We start from the raw sequence: 21,958 nt of genomic DNA on the forward strand, positions 1-21,958 counted from the left end.
GGGTAGTCTCAACATTCGGTAGGAAATCTTTCCATTTTCTGTCTGGTTTACTATATAATAAAAAATAAATGCCTTCTGAAACAGCCTAAATTATTAGAAATGTTAAACAATTTCCATAGCCTATATAATGAGGATCAAAGATTTAGCAGATATTCAATATCATTATTTGATATTGAAACCATTAAGTGTATTACATAATTTTCAATACTTTAGATTTTTGTGTTAAGAATAAAATGATTTCTGTATGGTGACTTACTAATAGCTCTAAAAAACGGAATGGAGACTCAAGGTATCAGTCTATGTAGGTATCTGGAACTGGAGTTCTGAGTCATGTAAACTAAACTGAAATTGAGTATGTTTTGTTTTATTATGTTTAGTGCATCATTGAATGTAAATGTTTCAATAGTTCTTCAGGTTCTCGATTTCTACAAAATTGTATAACTTATGTCTTCAGATGGTTTCGGGTTTTAGTGGTAAGACTTGTAATGTCTTCAGAAACCCTCCACCAAGAGTTATGTAATGACATCCCAGCTTCAATTTCATATCATGTAAGATCTGGCTCAAAGACTCACTAAAAGCATTGACCATATTTCCACTGACCTACAATTTAAGAGTGGCAAAGTTATGTTCTAAGTTTGCACAGCTGTGCAGCTGTGGCTGAAACAACAAGAATTTCTTACAGAACTGTGTATGGTCCCAAATGATGCTCATCTCTGAAATTAAATGATACAAACAAAACAGCTTAGATATACCTTGAAACTTATAGGGTACAGCATGCAAAATGAACGTAAAAAGAAATTATATTTGATATTCATCCTGAAATTAAGTACAGAAGGATAAGGACAAAATATTATCTGTAAGGTGAAGGAGAATATTTCTTTATTCAAAAGCAGGTATGTGGAATTTATAATTTGGACTTCTTGTTCTTCTCTCACATATAAGAATATTACAGAAATACAAAAAATTTTTTTATTTCTGTAATACAAAGATCCAAATAAGAACATGATCCAGAGGACAGTGGGGGTGATGCAGCGATAAAGGACAGCACAAAAGTAAACAGCCTATTCCATTGTCTTCTTAATATTTCAGCTAAGAGTCAGGCACTGGCTGTATAATGTTTTCCAGTTTTGATTAAGAGAATAAGAACCAAGTTTAAACCTGCATCACAGTTGTCCTGGTTGTTAAACAAACAAAAAGTCTGCAGAGTTCCTTGTGGATGCAATACAGATTTTCATCTTAGGTCTGCAGATTACCCAGTTTCTAATATGACTGAGCTTTCTATGGCCGTGGACTACAGGTTTTAAGAGTATATAACTTCTATCTAAACAAGTTAGTAGAACCTAGGCCTGAGGGTGTGATTTTGGGCATGATTTTGGTCTGCATTTTCCTAAAGGTTTAACTACACAGTCAGGTGGGTGCATTTAAAATCCTTGACTAATGGGTTTTGGTTTTCTTTCTCACTGACAACTGCACTGTCTTATGGTAGATATGAGATGATTAATGTATTTTTCTGCAAGTACTGTTAGAAAATTTGATTTTCCAGTATTTTTCATGCATTTTTCTGAGTAGAAGCTGAGCCTGATCATAATATATCCTGGCCATGTGTTTAGCTGTCATTGTATTGGTTTTTGTAGCTTAGATTGAGGTTGATTTAATCTGAAATAAATGACAGTGCACTCCTTGGATGTAACTTCCTGAACCAGGTTCCCACCACACTCCTGAGCACATCTGATCCTCCCTGCATCATCATGGCATTTACAAGATATGATTTTTTTTTCCCCACAAACACTTATACTAAGAACAAACAGCTTTCTAGACATTTTTGTTTTAAGGGACCTTCTTTATGTCCCCCACGGTAAGGCTACTGAAAGTTTAACCTGTTTTGAAGTAACTTCTACTGTTAGAATGCTGCATAAGCAGGACAGAAGAAACACCTAAAAGACACTCTACACTTTGTGATATTTCCACCCCAATATAAAGCTCTCTGTTTGGTTTACACAGCAATCAGCTATCACCTCTCCTTGTTTCTGTTTCATCACTCAGGTTCCCTCTGGTCTTGTTGACACTCCTGACACACCTTCCTTGCAGTCTGACTTGCATGTCAGTCAGCAGCTGCCTTCTTACACATCCTAGCCCTGATGATCTGCTTGTGAAGTACTAGCATAGTACTAGATAGTGGATGAAATTCTGTGGATGAAATTCAGTAAAGTAATCAATCAAAGGTTGATCATACATACATGCATGCAACGTTGATATTGAATTGCACATACCCCATTTAAAGAATGATGATGACATTCATGAATCAATGTTATGGGGAAAAAAAGGTGAAAAATATGAAACCTCAAAAAATTATTTGCAAAAGTACTAAGACATACCGTTTCTGATTTTGTAAGTGCCTAAAAATTGCTAAGGTACAACTGTACAACTGTACATTGATTGATTTGGATTATTTTCATACAAAGAGAGGAAATAGGAGGTCACAACTTTCAGTCTAATATTTCTTTAATCCTGGTAGCCCTTCTGGGTTACCAAGTGTCATTTCTCAGGCCACCTATTCTTCCTACTTTATTTTTCAAGACCTTTTCTTATCACAACTCTATCTTGCTTAAATATTTTCCTCAATGCTGCATAGTTTTTGGTTTCAAGAAAATAACTCTTTTCTTTATATCTCCTTTTATATTCTACCATTTTGCTATTATTGTTAGTTAAATTATGCCTCATAATTCCAGGGAGAATTAGGGTATTTCAGCCCAAAGTGTCCTAAAAAATCCATCAGGTTTTCAAATGTATGCCTCAAGTGTAATCTAGCAGACTCAGTCTCTAATGGAGCATTTTTCCCATATTATTACTATTGTTATTTCTGCTGCTTTTGTTTTGTTTTACATAACAAAATTCTGTCTTCTCCTTTAATACATTTTCTTTAACAGCCACCAACTGTTTCAGCCTATTAGTCAGAATCATCAGTTTTTTGTTTCCTCAGTCTTCTCTTTAAAAGGTGACCAGGGTATTTGTGCACCTTTGTACAGATTATAAATTTCTACTGAACAAACTGTTCTGATGAGGCCAGACCTTGAAGGTGAACATGGCACACTGGTGAGCATGTTTTTGCAAAGGAAAAGTCACAATCTTGCTGAAATGCCACCAAGATCCTTCCTGGCCACAACTGCAGGTGAGAGTAGATACCAGTGGAAACAGCTGGTATGAATCAGAATACTTAATCTTGTGAAGTGTTGACCGAAAATGAAGAGGCATATTTTTATGCATTACATAAAACTTTCACCTTCAAAGCAGACATGTATTTAGACCTATAATAGTTGGTTGTAATTTAAGCTCATCTTGAAGTTAAGCACCATGCATCTGCTCGCTCAGCCCTCCACCTCTCTCTCCCTCACCCTGGTGGAATGGGGAGGAGAATCAAAGCACAGTTTGTAGGTTGAGATAAGAACAGTTCATCAATTGAAAATAAAGTAACATACATTAATAATGATAAATGATAATAATAATAATGATGATAGTAAAAAGGAAAAACAGGTGATGCACAATGCAGTTGCTCACAACCTGCTGACCAATGCCAGACCCCCCTTCCCAAACCCAGATCAGCTCCCCTTCCAGGTAACTCCCCCAGTTAATACACTGGGCATGAGGTTCTATGGTGTGGAATATCCCTTTGGTCAGTTCAGGTCACCTGTCCCAGCTGTGCTCTCCCAGTTTCTCCTTTGGGTACCTACTCACTGGCAGAGCATGAGAGAAGAAAAACTTCCTTGACTTAGGATAAACACACCTTAACAAAAAACCAAAACATCAGTGTATTATCAGCTCCGGTCTGATTCTGAATCCAAAACACAACACTGTAAAAGCTACTGAGAAGAAATTAAGTCTACCCTACCACTGGTTTCAGCTAGACCTCTAATAGCTATTAGACCTATAATAGTTGGAATAAAACTCATAATGGTAGACATCCTTCAGATCTAAGATGTTTTATTCTGTGCTGTATTTGATTTATATATTTGAGTTTTATTTGAATATAGCTGTTTTGACAAACCTAATAGATTATAAAATTACAGTTTTTTGAGATAACAAAAATGATACAGTTTAATGACGACTTCTATGGGAGAGTGTGAAAGAAACTAGATAGTCAGAAACATATGCAAATACATTTAAAATATTAATCAAGAACACTTAAAGAAGCAAAAAGGGAGAAGAATGACATAATCTCTTGAATTACATTCTGATATATCCTAATGTCCAATTGTAGAAGACATAGGAACAGCTTTTGCAATAGGAAGAGATGCTAGCCATTCCTGGCTTGGGGAAGGACAGAAGAGGAAGGATAGGAAAGGAAGGAGGATCTTACACTTGTGTCCTTACAGGAACCTTTAATAATTTAATTAGGAAGGATATATTTCTGAAACAACCTAAAATCTAAGACAGTAGTGGAGGGATAGATAGATCATCTCACCAGCTAACAGATATGCCGAAGAGGTTAAAGATTCTACTGTCAGTGTTACAAAGTCAAATACTTTCTTGGCTAATGTCAGCCAGAGGAGGAAAGTGAAGCAACGGACTATAACTCACCCCAGAGATTTCATGCTGTGTTTCTTCAGAGTCTATTGACTTGGAAGTTTAGTCCTTCCTGTCCCTGGCTTTGCCCTGCTGTAAATGTTAGTGTTGTCAGGTGCTGAGCTGAAATAGGAAACTGAGTTAGCTCAAAATAAGTAGAAGGTTATTGGAGGTGGGGTTGATTTGTTGTCTTTGTTTGTTTGTTTGCTGTCAGGTTAGTTTTAGACATGGTAATTCTTGATCCAAGTCATTGTGTGCTTTTGTGAACTTTTGTGGTAGAACAAAGGCAGGAATGGGAGTGCATAGGTGGAGATGGAAAGCAAAGGAAGGAGGCAACATTTTAATTCTAGCTTTCATTTATATCAACTTTAAATGACTTTGAAACCACAGCCGCCTTTACAGAGGTAAAAAAAGTCCAGGACACAAGCACCACTGATGAGAGGTTACAACATTTGTCAGAAGGGAAAACGAAATAATCCCTCCCATCCCTGGCCTCACCACTACCAAAAGATCAGTATCAACATTTTTTACCAAGAGTCAGGCTCTCCTGAACCCTGTGCCATCCTCTTCATTCATAATGTTATCCATATATAGCATTACTTGAAGCAGCCATTACACAGGATAAAATCTATGCTACAAGAGGACCCATAGTTACCCTGCCTTGCAGCTACAATATTTAAAGTAGATGTTGGCAGTCCTGTTGCAAATATCTTTGAAATGGATTTTGTGATGTAATGCAATGTATGTGACCTGCCATGAGCCCCTGCCATATGAGCCTAGGCTTAGGGATTTTTTGCATGACCTCTGTTTATAATGTTCTAAATCAAAACCCAGATAACTCCTTTTCTTTTGAGATTATTCATAAGGCCTTTTTCAGATAATTTGCCAGGCAAGAAGAGTGATATAAGTAGGCACAAAATAAGATATTCATCATTGCAATCCCCACCCCCAGAAGTGGCCACTTAATCAGTTCTGTGCTACACAAGCACGTTGTGCTTGCGTTAGAAAAAATATTGCCATAATTCCTCCAATGTGCAACAAATAGTACAAGGCTCTTCAATTTTAATAAACATGCACACACAAACACACTTAATATGCCAAGACAGGAGGCCTGGAGTATTTGAGACAAGGCGGCAGCACCACGCAACAATGGTGCAGTTTGTATTGCTGGCAGCACTGGCATACCACTGGCCAGAACTTCAAAAGTGTCCAAAAGACCAAAGAAACTGCTGCAAACAGAGAGCAACTTTAAATGCCGATGGAGTACTTTGAAGTGATTATTAACAATGCATCCCATAGCCCAAGGCATGCACAAAGTATGTCTGTACACCAGGCTGCTGAATGGAACAGGATTTGTTTATCAGCCCCTCCACTGAGACCACAGAGGCTCACTCTGAAACAATTTATTCTACTCATCTCCAGCAGCTGAATTTGCTACAGGCATTTTCTCCAGGACAGATTCAGCTAATAAATGGTTGGGTCACTGGAAGTGGTAGTAAGTCCTATCTGGAGGAAGCTGTAAGCCATATTCCATGACAGAGAGAAAAGGGCCAAAGGACAATATCGCATGCTTGTGTTTGTGTTCCCCTCCTGGCAACACTGGTTTGAATTTTTGTGGCCAAATGCAACTTCTGTGCAACTGCTGGCTCCCTGGATGTGTTAGGTGGGCACAGAAGTACCAGGAGAAATCATCTGACCTGTCACAAAGGGAGTAGCAAGGGACTTCAGCTCATTACTGTTAAGACTGGTGCAGACCATTTTCCTCCTGCAGGCTTCTGTTTTTCTGCTAAACTTTGGCTGTTTTACTGATGTCATGCAAGCTCAAATCGTGCCTCCATCATTCATCTGTATAGGTTGTCTGTCTTTTCCTGGGACCCGGACAAAAGGCTTTCTGGGCATGAATGGCTGCTTTGTTTCCCTGCTCTGAAGAGATCTTAGGCAAATGTAGTCAAGCTCCAAGTCTGGTGGAAAAAAAAAAAAAAAAATCTGGCCAGGTTTGTAGCCTTCAAAACCACAGTTGAATACTTTGAAGTTAGGATAGAATTTTTCCTCATATCTTCTGTTCTCTGTGAAGGTATTACATCATAGCCACTTTTCATTGTGTGGCTAGGAAGTAATAGGCATGAAATAAGAAAAATAATATAAAGAGGATGACTTAGGATCTCATTCCAAGTGAATATATCCTTTAAAGCTCATTGAAGCAAATAATGAAACTAAGAAACAGGATTTATTGCAGAAGCTGAAGTATAAAAGCCTCATTAATGATAATCTCTGGTTTTGTATGCCTGTTGAATATGTATCTGTAACCCTGTTGCCCTATGGATAGATACTGTATCGAGATATTTTTGGCTAAAAGATACAACCAAGCCACAGAGTTACACTGCATATTTCAGGAAAAGGGGAATTAATTGCAATTAGCTTGCAGTGCCCCTTTACTCCTTAAGACTCTTTTAGCTGCCTAAAAACAGAACCTAGGTTTTTTATTAGCAAACTAGCTTCAGCTGTTGCCCGTTTATTCAGTGTATTTCCAAGAGAAGTCAATAACAAATGTTTAAGCTCCTTTTTCTTTTCCATTAATAGGAGAAGTTTAATTAAACAAAATCCTGTCTTAATATGTGCTACTGCACTGAGGTCTGAGTCACCTGAAAAGATCAGCTAAAATAAAATGTCAGCATTTGGTTTTGTTCACTGGTTACTAGCTAACATTCAGGAGTATAAATTGATTTCATATGGGAATGTCAGCTGCATGCTCTGGCTACAAATGAAGCTCTGAGTCAGAGGGGTAGAAAATATATTATAATCCAAATTTCTCAAGTTAATTTCTTCCAAGTAGGGGAATGACACCAAGGGGGAATTCATCCTGTATCCATTGAAGCATTTTGTTCTGCCCCCAAATAACTGCTAACTCTTTCTATGCAGTGACATAGGTCATCATGAAGCCTTTCTCCCCACACTGCTCTTCTCATGCCTTGCCTAAAATCATCCCCCACCATGTTTTTCAAGGTTTCCCCCAAACTTGCAGACTAGTATGGTTTTTAACAATCAAAGCAAAGCAGCAGGAGGATGGATTTTGGATAAAACAAAATACCAATTTGGAGAAAAATATCTGGTTTATGCTAAAACAAAGACTTCCTTCACTTTGAATCAGAAAATGGTTTGTTTCAACCATAGACATTTCTAACCATGCTTGTAAAAGTTTTGTATAAGGCATCAATCACAAGGATGAAACAGAAAAGATGGCAGTGGTGACATTATTCCCAAGTGCTTTTAATCAGTATTACAGCAGTTAATGGTATTTATCTAAGATAATTAAGACACATGTATTGCTTCTTGCACTGTACCCTGTGGTAATAGTGGCTCAGGACAGCACAGCTCACACCTCTGCACCACTTCCCAACTGCACTTCTCTGAACTCCTAACCTTCTAAGGACAGCACAGGTGGGTGACAAGTCTTCAGAGCCAACAAGCTCTGAAGTGTTTTGTGCAAGTTTCATCCTCACAGAAGCTATGCAGTCCCCAGTGGGAAAACCCAAGCTCGCTGGTGTGGCCTGGAAGCTGTGGGTCCCGTCAGGTGACAGAGAGAGGGTGAGCGAGCGAACTGACAGCCGGGCAGGTCACATTCTTTTTAATGCAGAGGTGTGGAGATGAGGACTGCTGGGTTGAACTCCTATTATGCACCTCCGTAAAAAATTGATGAAATATCACTCCTGAGATAGATGTGGAGGACTGAAACACAGCAAGATATTCTTTTTCTTAAATCAGTAACTGCAGAGGGCCTATGACTTCTGACTTGGGCTTACAGGGAATCAGCAGCAGCTGCAGACATTGTATTTAATTTGTCTGTTTGGCACTATGTGTAAGGAGCATGTACTTCCTCTGGCCTCCAGTGTCCAGAACAGTGTGATGTAGTATGGATGTAATACCTGGCATGCTAATATTAGTACCATTCACTAACCATTAAAATTCCACTTGGGACTGACTTGACTTTGCTATTTCATGTTGAGGCTGACTATTTTTCCTTTGAAAATGGGTATCAGGCAAGTGGCAAGTAACAAACGCTAGGTCCAATTTGTGGCTTGAAAACAGGCAAATGTAATACCTAGTTCTGAGTTGAACTTGGTCATCTACTCACCCTTCTTAAAATCTGTTTAAAGAAAGTCTCATCCCAAATTTAGCTTCTAATAAAGCCCCTGTTCTTTGAATGGCTTACTTTTATTCATGGCTTAAGTGTGGCTCTAATTCTACTAAATTGTTAATCACCACAGGGTTTAACCATATGAACATAAGTGTGTGGGTCCCTTCAAAGGACTTCCAAGTTGTCTTCATCCTCTGGACAAACCCTCAAGGGCCAAGTCACCAAAAGATGTTTTTGTCTTTCCTTTCCCACCCTTTGCTTTTTTCCCAGTTCTAAGCAACCATAAAATATGTGCTACACACTTTTGTGATGCAGGGAGAATAATAAGCTGCCCTCAGCCAAGTCACATACAGAAGCAATAGAAGAGTATTTTAACTGAGCAGGAAGCTATTTATCTCTAAATTACTTATGTTTAAACGCACTTTAAAAAATCTTCTTCTTTTGACCAAATCAAAACAAATCTCCAAACGCAGATGTTCACTAAGTATCCAAACATGAATAAAAAATATTCAGAGAAATTTGTGGGAAAGCTCTCAGAACCTAAATCCAAAAGCCTTTACACAGATTTTATTCAGTCAGAACTTGCTCTTAATCAAGGCTGAGGAATGAGTAAAGCTTTCAGAATTTAACCATCTCCTTACATAGTTGCATTTTTTAATTTAGGCTTTTTAATTTGTTACTTTCATACAGTACTCACCAGTAAACTCACAAACTATAAGCTGTCTCCTAAAAGCCATGAAATTGAAGCCAAGAGCTTTTGACTAACTCAAAATTTGCTGCTGCAAGGGATAAATGTGCCAGATCCTAGTATGTGGGTCACTTGCATTGCCAGACCATTCAGGGTATGAACAGACTTGTCTCTCTTATCCTGAAGAGGGAAGAGAATAAATACTTTCATCATTTTTCAACTTTTTGTGTTTTACAAGCAAATGTGTGATAATCAAAAACTGGAATATGGAATTGATTATATTTAGATCAGAACAGTGAATTTTCTCTTTCTTAATATCTGTGCTGTCATTTCCCATCCTAACACCTCAATTCGTGCATTGCAACATCCATCTACTGCTAGAACAGGCACTAATTGGCTGAAGAGTATGGATCAGTAAATTGAATTACTGCCAGAGCACATCCAAACAGAGTAAAAGACTATTTGGAGGGCATTTTGAACAAACATGTATAGCCACTGCCTCTGCTTTTCCTCTCCTGTCAATAAATACAGAAATTCAAATACCAAAGCTCTCAATAAATTTCACAACTGATAAAAAAATCAAATAACCATGGTTTTAATTACTCTTCTCTCTGAGCATTGAAATAACACATAGTCCTATCTTTGCAAAAGGAAATCTTCTTAGGATCATGAATCAACAATATCATTTCTTACTCATGTGCTATGAGAGCATATCACATAACTACATGCTCTGGAAAGTATGAATCTGAATCAAGTTATGACTAGACTAAAATTCTCCATAGCTCAATTACAATCACTAATTTTGCTTTTTATTTCCTTTTTTCTTTAACAGTTATTTCTGATGCTGACTGTTAAGATAAAAATCTTTCTAAAATCAGACATTAAGAAAGCAAGATAGGAAAATCTATGCAAGAATATGGTTGATGTAATGAAAAAATATTTTGTGCAAAAAAAAAGATGAAATTTGGTGTTGTTAAGCATATTTTTGTAGAAGTTTGGTTTGGGGTTTTTTTTTGGTTGGGGTGTGATTGGGTTTTTTTTTGTGCTTTTTTGAGTGAATTAGGCCTTTATTGCCTATCATGCACAGGGCAGCTGTTCAGATTAATAGCTTTGAGGCTGGGTTATTCAGATATGCAGGGGTTTTGTTTTCAACTGCAGTGTTTCTGTGCTTTGGTTTTTGACCATGTAACATGTGATCTTTGTTAAAACCCTGCTGTGGAATGCTGACACACACAGATGATTGTTTTTCCTGCCAGGGGTTCATATAGATTTATATGAAACCTGAAAAAAATGCAGACTCAACTTTTATTTTCCATTCAGAAAGAAACACAGCTGTCATGTTGGTGACAAATAGCTTTTAATTTTGAACTTTTGGATGAAAGGAACAGGCATCTTTCCTGACCACACTGTGGCAGGATAAAGCTCACTACATCCTATGAGTTACAAACCACGCATGGTATCTGTAGGTAACTGAACATAACATTTTACCAAATGCTTCAGACAAGAGATATTCTTAAGGTCAGCTTTCCCAAAACCAGGCCATGGACACGGCTTCCTCCTATAGTGGGGATCAACTGCTATTCCGAACCTATCTGATGTTTCCATCTATGACTACAAAGCAAAAAGGAATTAAAATGAAGATTTACACAAAAATTGGGAGTAAGACATGACTGTCTTAGTCAGAAGCTAGTAAAATCAAGTGTTTTCTTCACAAGAAAACTCCAGGCTAAGATACTGTCAGCAGGAACATTTCACAGGATAAATGTTCAAGGGAAGGACTTGCTTTCTCAAATCATGGATTGATTGCAGGGCCAGTCAACAAGCCTTGCAGAAAATGGTCTCAGTGGCAGTGTATCCTCTGTCTGAACTAACTGACACGGTTTCTGCAGTAATCCCCTAAAATCTTGCCCTTGCTGGAGGGTTTGCACCTGTAGAGTGCCAGATTTCCTTCTTTGTTTCTTCTTTTAAACCCCCACCCATTTAATTCGCTGAGACAATGCAGCAGCAGGACAGCCACAATTCAGCACTGGGGCGTGGAAGAGAAAACCATGTGTGAGCCATCTGTAGGGCACTGGGCTCCCCAACATCTGCTACCCACATTCCAAGGTTATATGTCCAGATCATCTCCTGAGGTCTATGAACGGGATGTGCCTTGCAAAAGGAAGGGTGTGCTGCTCCTGCTGCTGGGCTTCCTCTAGCTGGGAGGCAGGATGAGATAATTTTACCCTTCCCACCATGGTCTCTGTAGCTTTTGTTGTTTTCCTTTTTGTGGTGCAAACCCCACTTTGATGTGGTTTTAGGGGTAACCACAAGGCAGTGTCCCTGGCTGGGTGGCTCTCAGGGACCAACAGCAAGAGGAGGCAGCTGAGCATCAACCCCATGACTACATGGAAGAACCCCTTGCTTGACTCCTCTTACCCTGAGCAAATCTCTCAGTACTGCTATAAGGAATATTTGTCTATCTGTCTGTCTGTCTACCCTCACCTGTACTTAAGGCTCTCTTGCCACTGAAGGAAATCAAAGAGATTTCCTGGCTCAGAAAGTCACTCATTATAAATAAATGTGTTTTCTTTTATGATGCTGGCACTTTGCCACTTCACAGCAGCTGAAATCTGTGCCTACTATTCAAGACAGATAGAAATGTTTACACAGCATATTCCCAAGCTAAAATTTTAAAATATAAATAAAAGATAACATTATTCTGAATATATTAATATATTATCAAGCCCGAGCCTGAGAAAGAAGTTGCAGGACATTTGTCTTGTGTTGGCTGGAGAGATTTGTCTGTACCAGTTGTAAATATTGCTTTTGCTATGTGGAGTTAGGGACTTCTGCACAATAGATAACTGTAATGCAATTAATGAAAATGAAATTTAATTCAATTGCCACCACATCCACATCAAGGGAACCATCCAAGCACAAGACCCAGTGAAGTTAAAACAGTTTCTTTGGTCTTTTTAGAAATGCATTTGCCCCCAATCCAATTTCATGTTCAAAATCAAAGCTTAATTTCTACAATATAATGGAAATTAATTAATTTATATAATCATATAGTAATTTCCCTACCTCAGAAAAAAGTACAGTAGACAAATTGTCTACCAAAAACTCTTCCAGTCTTCTGCACGACTAATAAATAAGTTAATAATCTGAATGAATGTGGTGAACAAAGCATATCTAATAGCCCTTTAAAAGCTTTCCAATCATCTAAAATACTGTTTGCCTTAAATTTTATTTTACTCAAAAAATATTCTATCTGTTATGTAATAGGAGCTTCAAATCATTATATCTTTCATGCAATGCATTTTTTAATTAGTTCTAGGAACTGACTAGAGTGTCTGTAATGGGAGGAAAATATTTCTCTGAACTTACTCCATCGCTGGCTATATATTTCTAGGTAAAAAGTCAAAGGAAAGGAGTTTGAGCTTTAACCTATCTAAACTTATCTGCAAAATATACTCAGATGTAGTTTGAAAGACAGAGACAAATAGTGTGTTTAACCTTAGGAGGTGCTTGGGTTTTCCCTAATCTCGACCTGCCACATAGCTGAAAGTGGAAGCCTTTGAAATGTTTTTACAAAAATATTTACTTTTTTTTAAATTAGGAATGGAGAAGATTAACAAGGCTTTTCCTCTCCTTTTCTTTTTAACCTTGCAAACAGTTTAGTCATGAACCTCTGCAGGTTGGCATGTTCTGTTGAGTTTATCTGATAGTGGCAAAACAAACTTCAAATATCTCAAGGGCTCAGTTTAATCTGTTGAGCATAGAACAGCCTTTTATCTAAAGATATCTAATTAATAGACTAGTCATTCAGCAATGAGCCCTGCATCATGTTAGTTTCTGTAGGAACTTCTTCATTACAATTATGCATTAAAAAAAGAGATGGGAAGTGTACAAAATGAGTCAAAACTGCAGAATTTGGACATCTTGGAATCATGTACTGCTTAAAGTCTGAATGCTAAATACACTGTCCATCTGCTTCTCTTGCTGATATATTGGCTAACCCCATGAGATACTGATGTTGGATATTTGGGTTCATATACAGGGATAAGGAGCCAGCACCCAGCCCAGCAATTTTAATCATACAAAACTCTCTTTGATCACAGTGTTGCTGTTCATGATACTCAGTCTAGATTTGCTGCCAAGTCAAAAGGACAGGAAGAATGAAACCCTCAGGACTGAAAAGGGCAGTTACCTTGGTAAAGAGTAAACTGGAGTGAGTATGCAGGCATTGTGCAACTGGGTGAAGGACTAAGACTTCCAGCACTGGGGCACAATTTAGTGAAGACTGTAAGACTGCTTCTTTATAGAAGAAATATCTACAGCTTACTGATTCTTTGTTGTGAGCATTTTTCTAGCAAAAGGACAGTTCCTATTTAGTATGTTCAATCATTAGTAAAAAGAAAATGCAGGCTGAGAAAAGGAGAAAAATATTTTTTTTCTTCAAAAGAAGAAAAATCTATTGACAGCAAAATAAAACAAATTTGGAATCATTCTCAGCGCATCTTCATAGGCAATAACCACACCACAAATTAATGACACATTGAATATTTTTTGCTATTTCAGTTCCTTTTCACTGCCCCATTGACATTTTCATAAGCCTCTTGGCAGTAGAGTCAACTTTTCTGCATTCTAGTTTGCCCCAGTTTAAGAGTGCATTTTCCTGTTTCTAATCATCCATAATCTCCCATAACCCTCACTCATATCAATCTTCCAGCTAGCATGAGCAGCTGATGACAGTGCACAATGCCTGACATCTCCATGCTATTCCTAGATGCAAAAGTCATGTTGTATCCCAGCCAAAACAGCAAATACTAAAATGACTGATTGAGAAACAATTAAGAAAATGGAGGATTTGATACCTGAATAGATAGCAGAATTTTGAAGGTGTGGAGGAAAAATTGAAATTTCTAAACAACCTCAGTTTATTTTACTTAATTTTTTTTTCTTTCTGTTTTGACTCCTATTGAACCATGATGATGCAATTCTTTGTGAACCAAGGAAAATACTATATTTGAGGCTTTCTTTCTCACAGAAAAACTTCGTTTTCTGTTCAGTGATGAACACACAGGTGGCTTGTGGAACTATTCACTTGGAAACACTGTTAAGTTGTCCCACGTTTCTCCTAGGACTCTTAGCCTGAGGATTCCCTGCTCCAGCAGCTCAAGAGGAATGCATTTTTCTAATGCTGTCTTCCTAGCATTCATTTTGTTGATGTGGCTGTTGAGCTATGGAAGACAACTTGAACTGCAAGTCAGTCGCAGAAATACTAGTCTTAAGCATATTAGCTCATTCCCGCAGTCATGACAAAAGCCCAAACCAGCTGCTAATACATATTAAATAAAGACAGGTGGTTGGATTTTATGTTCAATTTATTTACTAGTTTATTATGTGGCTTAAAAGTCTGAGAAGAAATTTTTAAAGGTTTTGTCTCAATTTCATGGATTTAAATACCAAATAACATCTCTTTCCACAAATAATAGCAGTCAGAAAAGGTTTTCAAGCTTTTTCTATGTGCTACTTTTACAAAATATGCTTAAAAGAAACTAGTTAGTCTGGCCACATATAGAAATGAATATGAATTGTCCAGTATGTCACAGCAGTAACAGTAGCAGTTGGATTTAATCAACATCATTTGGGCAGAAGGTTTTGGTTGCCAATGGAAGTGTTAAGGGTATACTTTTTCAACACAATTTTCTGAAGAAATGTGGCTTATGGGAGAACATTGGTCCTTCATCCATCCATCCATCCACTGGTACCCATTCCTCCAAATGGATATTAATCTCAGACCTTACATGTATTTTGTATATCCATTATTTTCTGTATTTAAGAGTACAATATTTGAGTCATACTCTCAGAAACATCTCCTCTCTACGTAATCCTCCTACTCCTTGTTGCATCCCCCAGTGAAAATGAGAGCCCATCTTGGAAGGGTAGAGCCCATCTTATTTACAAATAAGAAATTATTCCTGTTTCAAAGAGAACTGAGCCTCCTGGTTCTCTGTACACTTTGGGGTTTTTTTTCTCTCTCTCTCTCTTTCCCTCTCCCCTCCTTTCTTCAGTCTGACAAGACCTTGTTTCATTTTCCTATCTAGATTTTTCTCCCTTCTTCATTTTCCCTTCCTCTTATGCAGTGAGCAGCCGGGTCTAGTGGAAGGTGTCCTGCCCATGGCAGGGTAGTTGGAACTAGATGGTTTCTAAGGTCCCTTCCAACCCAAACCATTCCATAATTCTAACTGATAATATATTTTAGGTCTTTCACAGTGCAAATTTCTGCATATTGTACAGTAACATGTCAGAGGGCAGTAATATTAGAGAATTAGGTATCTCTACCGCTTCAGTTGAAATATTTCTTATGAAGTAGCATGGCCAATATTGCATCTAAGGAAACCCTGTACAAGCTGTCGTTTGTTTTTCTAAAAAAATACAAACTAAAGCTGCATTTTTATTTTCAAAGCAGTAGCATTGAATTATTTTGAATAAGTAGGGGATTCCTCTCTGCACTTGTGATACCAATTGCTCTGCTTTTTAATTCTGTTTTGCAACATTAGATAATAGGTAACTTTCATGAAGAGCTCCGGATCCTCCACTGGAGGCTTTGAAACATGGAGAGCTCCATCAGCATATTGGTCTCGTCCCCATTGTGACCAATTAAATGGGAGGATAGAACAGTGGGAAGATATAGAGGTTACTTGAGCAGTTTTCTCCATACATGGGGAAGCACTCATTTGGCAACACCTCCTCCTGCACCAGGAGAAAGTTGAAAAACTTGGCAACCACATGCCAATAAACAAAGAAAATTTTAGTGGCTGCTTCTATTCATGGCTGGCTGTAGAGGAACAGGTAGCTCAGCAGTTTCAAATCACCCTGAAAATGAAACTATCTGCTGGTAACAGCTAGATCGGAGCTGTGGAATGGGCTGTGCTTATTTGCACCATATACATGATGCTACCCACTCCTGCACACCTTAACAACAGTGCTTTCGGTGGGATTTATGTTACCTGTATGCTAACTTGCCTTCTGTTATTGTACCACAATCTGCACAATTTTCCTTCTGTAGAGATTGGCAGACAATTTTAAGGTCAGATAATCAAAATGATTTAATGGACATTTTGATTCTTCTTTGTTGTGGAGTTAAAATAAATTCCTCAGTTAAAATTCTCTTTCTGCTACATGTATATTCAAGCATTATCCAAAAACATGGGTCTAGCCCTGCAAGCCATTATTCACATGAATTAATTCCTTACCTTTATGGAATTACTCATAGGAATGCTTGTTTTGCAGAATGCAGTCCTACTATGGCTGAGAAAATACAGGTAACCAAAAAAAGATTAAAAGACTGTTTCTTGCCAAAAAAACAAAGAGTTTATTTGTATTTCATAACATTTATTATAGTTTTCACAAGAAAGGCTAAAATTGTAGCTAAAGCAAGCAGCAGTTTTACTTTCTTATTGAACATCTTTTAGGAAAAAACTTGAGGTCCTGAAAAGTTCCAATAGAGTCTTGTATTAAAAGCGTTAAAACCTGAATTAAAGAACATAATTCAGATGGAGTTCTGGTGACTGTGCCAAAGATTACATCGTTGGCTGCTGACTGCATCCAGATTTTTAGAGCAGGTGTGTTGACTCATTCTCTGAGAAGCTGAGGAGAAATGCTGGCCTCACTCCAACCCCTTAACACACAGCTAACCCAGTTCCATCGCTGCTTTGGGACAAACCACTGCTGTCAGACAGCGCAATCTTCATGGAAATGCAAAATATGGCTTTAACATGATATTCCAGAGGGATTAGCAATGCTCTGTATGAAAGCTGGAGAATGATTTACATCCCAAGTTTAGTTACTCCACTGCTAACAGCGCTTGTGTGTTGGGAGGTTTATTGTGATTGCAAAAGCAGCAGCCACTCAGATGGACTTTTTTCCTGAGAAAGTTGATGAATGCTTGGCCTGTGACACTTAACTGATTTTGGAAAATGCATGCCTTTTCCAACACATTTTGAACATTTTTGCCATTTCTATTGGAGGTTGTCCATGCTCACTTTGGTATTTCACATGGCCTCTATTACCTGGTGTATTGTCAAAATCACCATATTTGTCATCTTGCTGGTAGTTCCCTGTTTACCTTTTCTTATCCAAATGATGTGTGTTACAGCACATAGAGATAGTAAGGATTTTACTTTACAAGTTATTTTTGTTTAATAAAAAGATGCCATTTCAGCAATCTGAGGAGGATATTCATACACTGAAAAAAAGAGTTCAGAGACAATATCTACCTCCTGTCCCCTTCCCCCTTTCTTTGAAGTTTGGAAGAGCCCACAGGCCAAAAAGCAAACAGTAATCAACAAAAAGATATCTCTACAGAAAGCTTTTCCTACAGCTAGGTCCCACCTGATTAAATACAACTGCTATTAGTGTCACTGCCTTAATTATTACTAAAAGTAGCAGTTGTATCCATCAGAAGTGCTAATGTCTGGGATATCCAGTGTCATTACAATTAAAGCCTCAAGAGTTCAACAAGTACCCCCAGTTGCACAGAGAAGTATGGTGGAAACCAGAGAGCCATTCTCTGGACTAGTTAAATTTTATGGTACACCTTTCTACCCATTTGGAAAAAAACAGGTAATGTAATAACAAAACCCTATATTACAATGTTGTTTACATTTGTGTATAGGCAACAAAAGCATGCATTTGCCTAATCTGCTGGCACGTGGCAGAATAAAACTGGGAAATTCATCAACAGCTCTCTCACCTTCACTGACAGCCATAGCTGACATTTTTGTTGCCAGTATCTCAACAGTCGAGGGAGGCTGGGTCTGCTCCACAGTTTCAGTGCAAATATGGAGCACTTCTGTGAAAGTCAGGAGAATGATGGCAGCCAGAAAACTAAATTTACTTTAAATAGGAGAAGTTCTAGCAGCCTCATGATAGCAACTGATTTGGACTAGGTTTTCTGGAGAGATTTACACAACCTTCACAGATCTGTCAGGTGAAGAAACAAGACTTCATGCAGAACTTGCAAGCATTCACCTTTCACCCTTAATCTATTATAAAAAATAAAAATGGAAATACATCACTGCTATTGCCAGTCATTCATTTTGAGAGTTTTGAATTTCATAGTGGAAACTGCCCTTTGAAATATATTTTTAACGGCTGAATATAAGAGATTATTTTATTCAAGGCATCTACTTCTTCAAGCAATGCTTTCCTACAATGTTTTGTATTTTTTGTGAAGACTGGTAAATTGAAAAAGAAACAAAAAATGTTTAATAGGCTGATTCTAAAATAGGCCCACCTTATATGCTCATTCTGAGTCTCCTCTCCTTTTCTCTCTTTTGCTTCCACAACTCATTTTCCAAACTCAACAGGGATCTATGAAATGGGAAATCAAGATGTGAAAGAAGATGCTTGGTGTGGTTACTTCATGGAAACCCACATTCCAGCTCACAGCTAATTGCAGGCAATGCTGACATATGAGAGCTGGGAAAAACTGGGATGTTAAATCTGCTTATTTGTACAGTAAAATCTTTTCCACAAAGTATTATTTTACTTCATGGAGCCAAGGGCAGTCTGCAACATCAATGCTAGCAGGAATTTAATGTTGTATTAATAGGGGATGGTAAAAGACAACGTAGCTTTAATAATTTAGCATAGAGATAGACCATGGACCAAAACATTAATCATAAGCATTCCTCTATTGACCTCCTGAAGGGCCAGACTCCTCCAGCTAAGCTTATTAATCCCCATGAGAATAATAATATCCCATTTCAACAGTGAGAACAGAACACTTGTCTTGGTTTTAGTTGACGGATGGCTTAACTATTTTTACTTTTTTTTTTTTTTTTTTTTTTGAGACAAATAACATCCCTCTCATTTTTTGAGATCAAACAGCATGGTTACAGGCAGAGTCCGAGAATATCTGGTGGATGGGATCATTGGCGATATACTGAGTATTCCCTCTCATTGATACCAAGCTTTTTGCTGGGCAGTTTCTTTTCTTGATGCTATTTCCAACATATGGAAAGCTCATTTTCTAGTACAACAGGGCCAATACATCCCTCTCCTTATGTTGTATCCAAAAGTGACCTAAACATGGTGAAACAATAACCCCACATTTAATAATATTGTAAGACTATCAGCCAGCTGCAGCAGATTTTCCAGAGGGTATATTGACATCTTGCATATGTGCTTGCAAATATACTGTTTTCAGCCTCTCTAAATTATATGCGTTCATGACTAAAGCTTGTCAGAGAAAATACTCATGGCCTACTTATTTTTGCCAACATTTAAAAGGAGTGGGTTCCTGGGTTTTCTGGAAAGGTAGGAGAATCAGGTTCTGCTTCCTCTAAAGCACTTAACTGATATATCAGCAAGGAATGGGCTGGCACAACTCTTCAATAAGTCATTTTCTGTTCACTTTTTCCAGCTGTCTCTTTCATAAGATAAGAGAAGAGAGCTGAGGAAAAAGGATACATGCTTTTTATGGAAACATTTCCCATCTCAGATTTACATTAAATAGTTTCCTTGTTGCTTTTCCGGGATCGTTATTGCAGAGGAATAATTGTTTCGTAAATTCATCTGTCCTTGCTAAACATTTCTGTTTGCCCTTGCAAAAGCACAAAAAGGGAGCACAAGCTACAGAATAATGTTAAGATCAAGCTTTCCTATTAGCAAGTGTATTCAGTTCATTGTTTTTGAGATGTGGTAAACAACATAAGTTCGATCCTCTCCCAAGCCAGTGGGACATAATAAGGAGTTTAAATAATTCCTTACTTCTGGACTTTATTAAGATTATTACAGTTGTTAGTAAGCCCATGTGCACTTTGCTGTAGCACTCAGAAGCTAACATCCCTGTGATTCAGGAACAAAAACAAGAGATTTTTTTCTCTTTCCCTGACCTATTACCATTTAGTTTCTAACCTGTGCCCATCTCTTGGCCTGTGGCAAGGGTTTGATGAATGTGTCCTTTACCTAAAAAAATCTCACTTTTAATCTAAATTGTTTTGGGTGTGGAACAGACAATTCAGGGGTTGAACCCAGCGTGTTGCCCTGAACAGCAGAATAATACCTGCATGTATTTTATTTACTCTGCTTTTCACCACTCTTTTATGTATGTGTCATATGATGTTACATCCAGTTGGAGAACAGATATATTTGCATCAATTTTCATGTATCAGCTGTGCACCAGCCCCAAGAGAGACTCTTAATTTTCTTCTCTCCTCATGCAGAAGGCAATATTTTAAAAAAACATTTAGCTGGGTGCCATGAGATGACTTCATGGAAATTGCGTGGTTTCACTATAACCCTGAGCACATACACAGTAAGGGAGAAAGGCATTCCTCTTGCAATCCAAGTTTTGGGAGGGTGGAGATGGAAGGCTGGAGGTACAAATCCAAGGTCCAAGATCAGTAAATCAGTCTGCTGTGCAATATCCCTCCCTCCTTTCCACGCAAGCCTTCTGGCTGAAGTAGCACCCAGAGCTCTCTGCCAGTTCTGTGGGTGAGAGGACCCTGGGCAAAATTTCAGGCTCCTGCAAGGGCTCTGGGGGAATTTCAGGCTGTCAACAAAGTTTGCTTGGAAAACAAAACAGAGTATGAATAAGCCACTTCCCTTCTGACAACAGAGAGGTCCAGAAGCAGAGAAGATTTTTCCAGCAATTACGCTGCGAGAAGACTCTATGCAAGCATGACAGCAAACATGGCTGGGAAGCAGTGCCTGGAGGAGGGCCACTTGAGTTTGGAACAAATCAAAAGCCAGGTTCTTAAGTCCATGGTAGATCATGAGGGCAAAGAAGGCAGAGCTTGTGGTTCCCTGCACGACTCAAAGGTAAAGGGTGAAAGGGTTAGCAAGCTCTGGTTTGTCTGAAATTACGCTAGGGTTTGTTTCACAGGTGTTTACAGTACACAGCAGTGACAGGAGAAAACATACAACAACCTTTGTAACCTCCCCACTGGTCTTTTCTTATGTGTGCCTCCTACATCTGCTCAGTGTGTATGTCCATCCCCAGAAAATGTTGTGCACGCAATGTGTGTGCCTGCTGCCATGGATGACCCTCATACAGAGTCTCCACAGGCAAGGAATTATGAAATGAATTGTGAAAGCCTTTTCCTCTGCTTATGCTAGAGGAAATGCTTTCAGTGTGCTTCCTCATGTCCCTTAATCTGTAATCTAAAATTCTCTCTCTTGTTTCCATCATTTTGTTACCCCTTCTTGCACCCTACAGAGTTTCTGCAGTATTAGCTCAGATCGCTCTATTTTGGTACTGCATCAAACAGCTAATTTCATCTGTTACCACCAGGTGCTTGATGCTTCTTTGCACAAGTTCAGCTCTGAGAAAAACTAATTATTTGCACTTTCATGAAAATTTTTGCAGAGTCTTCACTCACTTATTCACATAAGAATAGCCCAACCAAACATTAAAGGAAGTAAAAGTGGTTCTACTTGGAAATCTTACAGAAAAGTCAAGTAATACACTGACTACTTGAACAAAATAACAGCTGCAAAAAGTGAATGGCAGACTTTAAATGTTAACATTGCAAAATCATGAAGAAATTGTAATTTAATTATGTTTAATTATCTTCCAT

General features: G+C 38.2%; 1 protein-coding gene across 5 annotated transcripts in view; it reads left to right on the top strand.

Annotated features, from left to right (window-relative positions):
• Positions 1-21,958, top strand: part of DLC1 (DLC1 Rho GTPase activating protein) — a 263,297-nt gene that overhangs the window by 185,889 nt on the left and 55,450 nt on the right. The window lies entirely within an intron of this gene.

Source organism: Aphelocoma coerulescens, chromosome 4, assembly GCF_041296385.1.
Source record: "Aphelocoma coerulescens isolate FSJ_1873_10779 chromosome 4, UR_Acoe_1.0, whole genome shotgun sequence".
Classification (NCBI taxonomy): domain Eukaryota; kingdom Metazoa; phylum Chordata; class Aves; order Passeriformes; family Corvidae; genus Aphelocoma; species Aphelocoma coerulescens.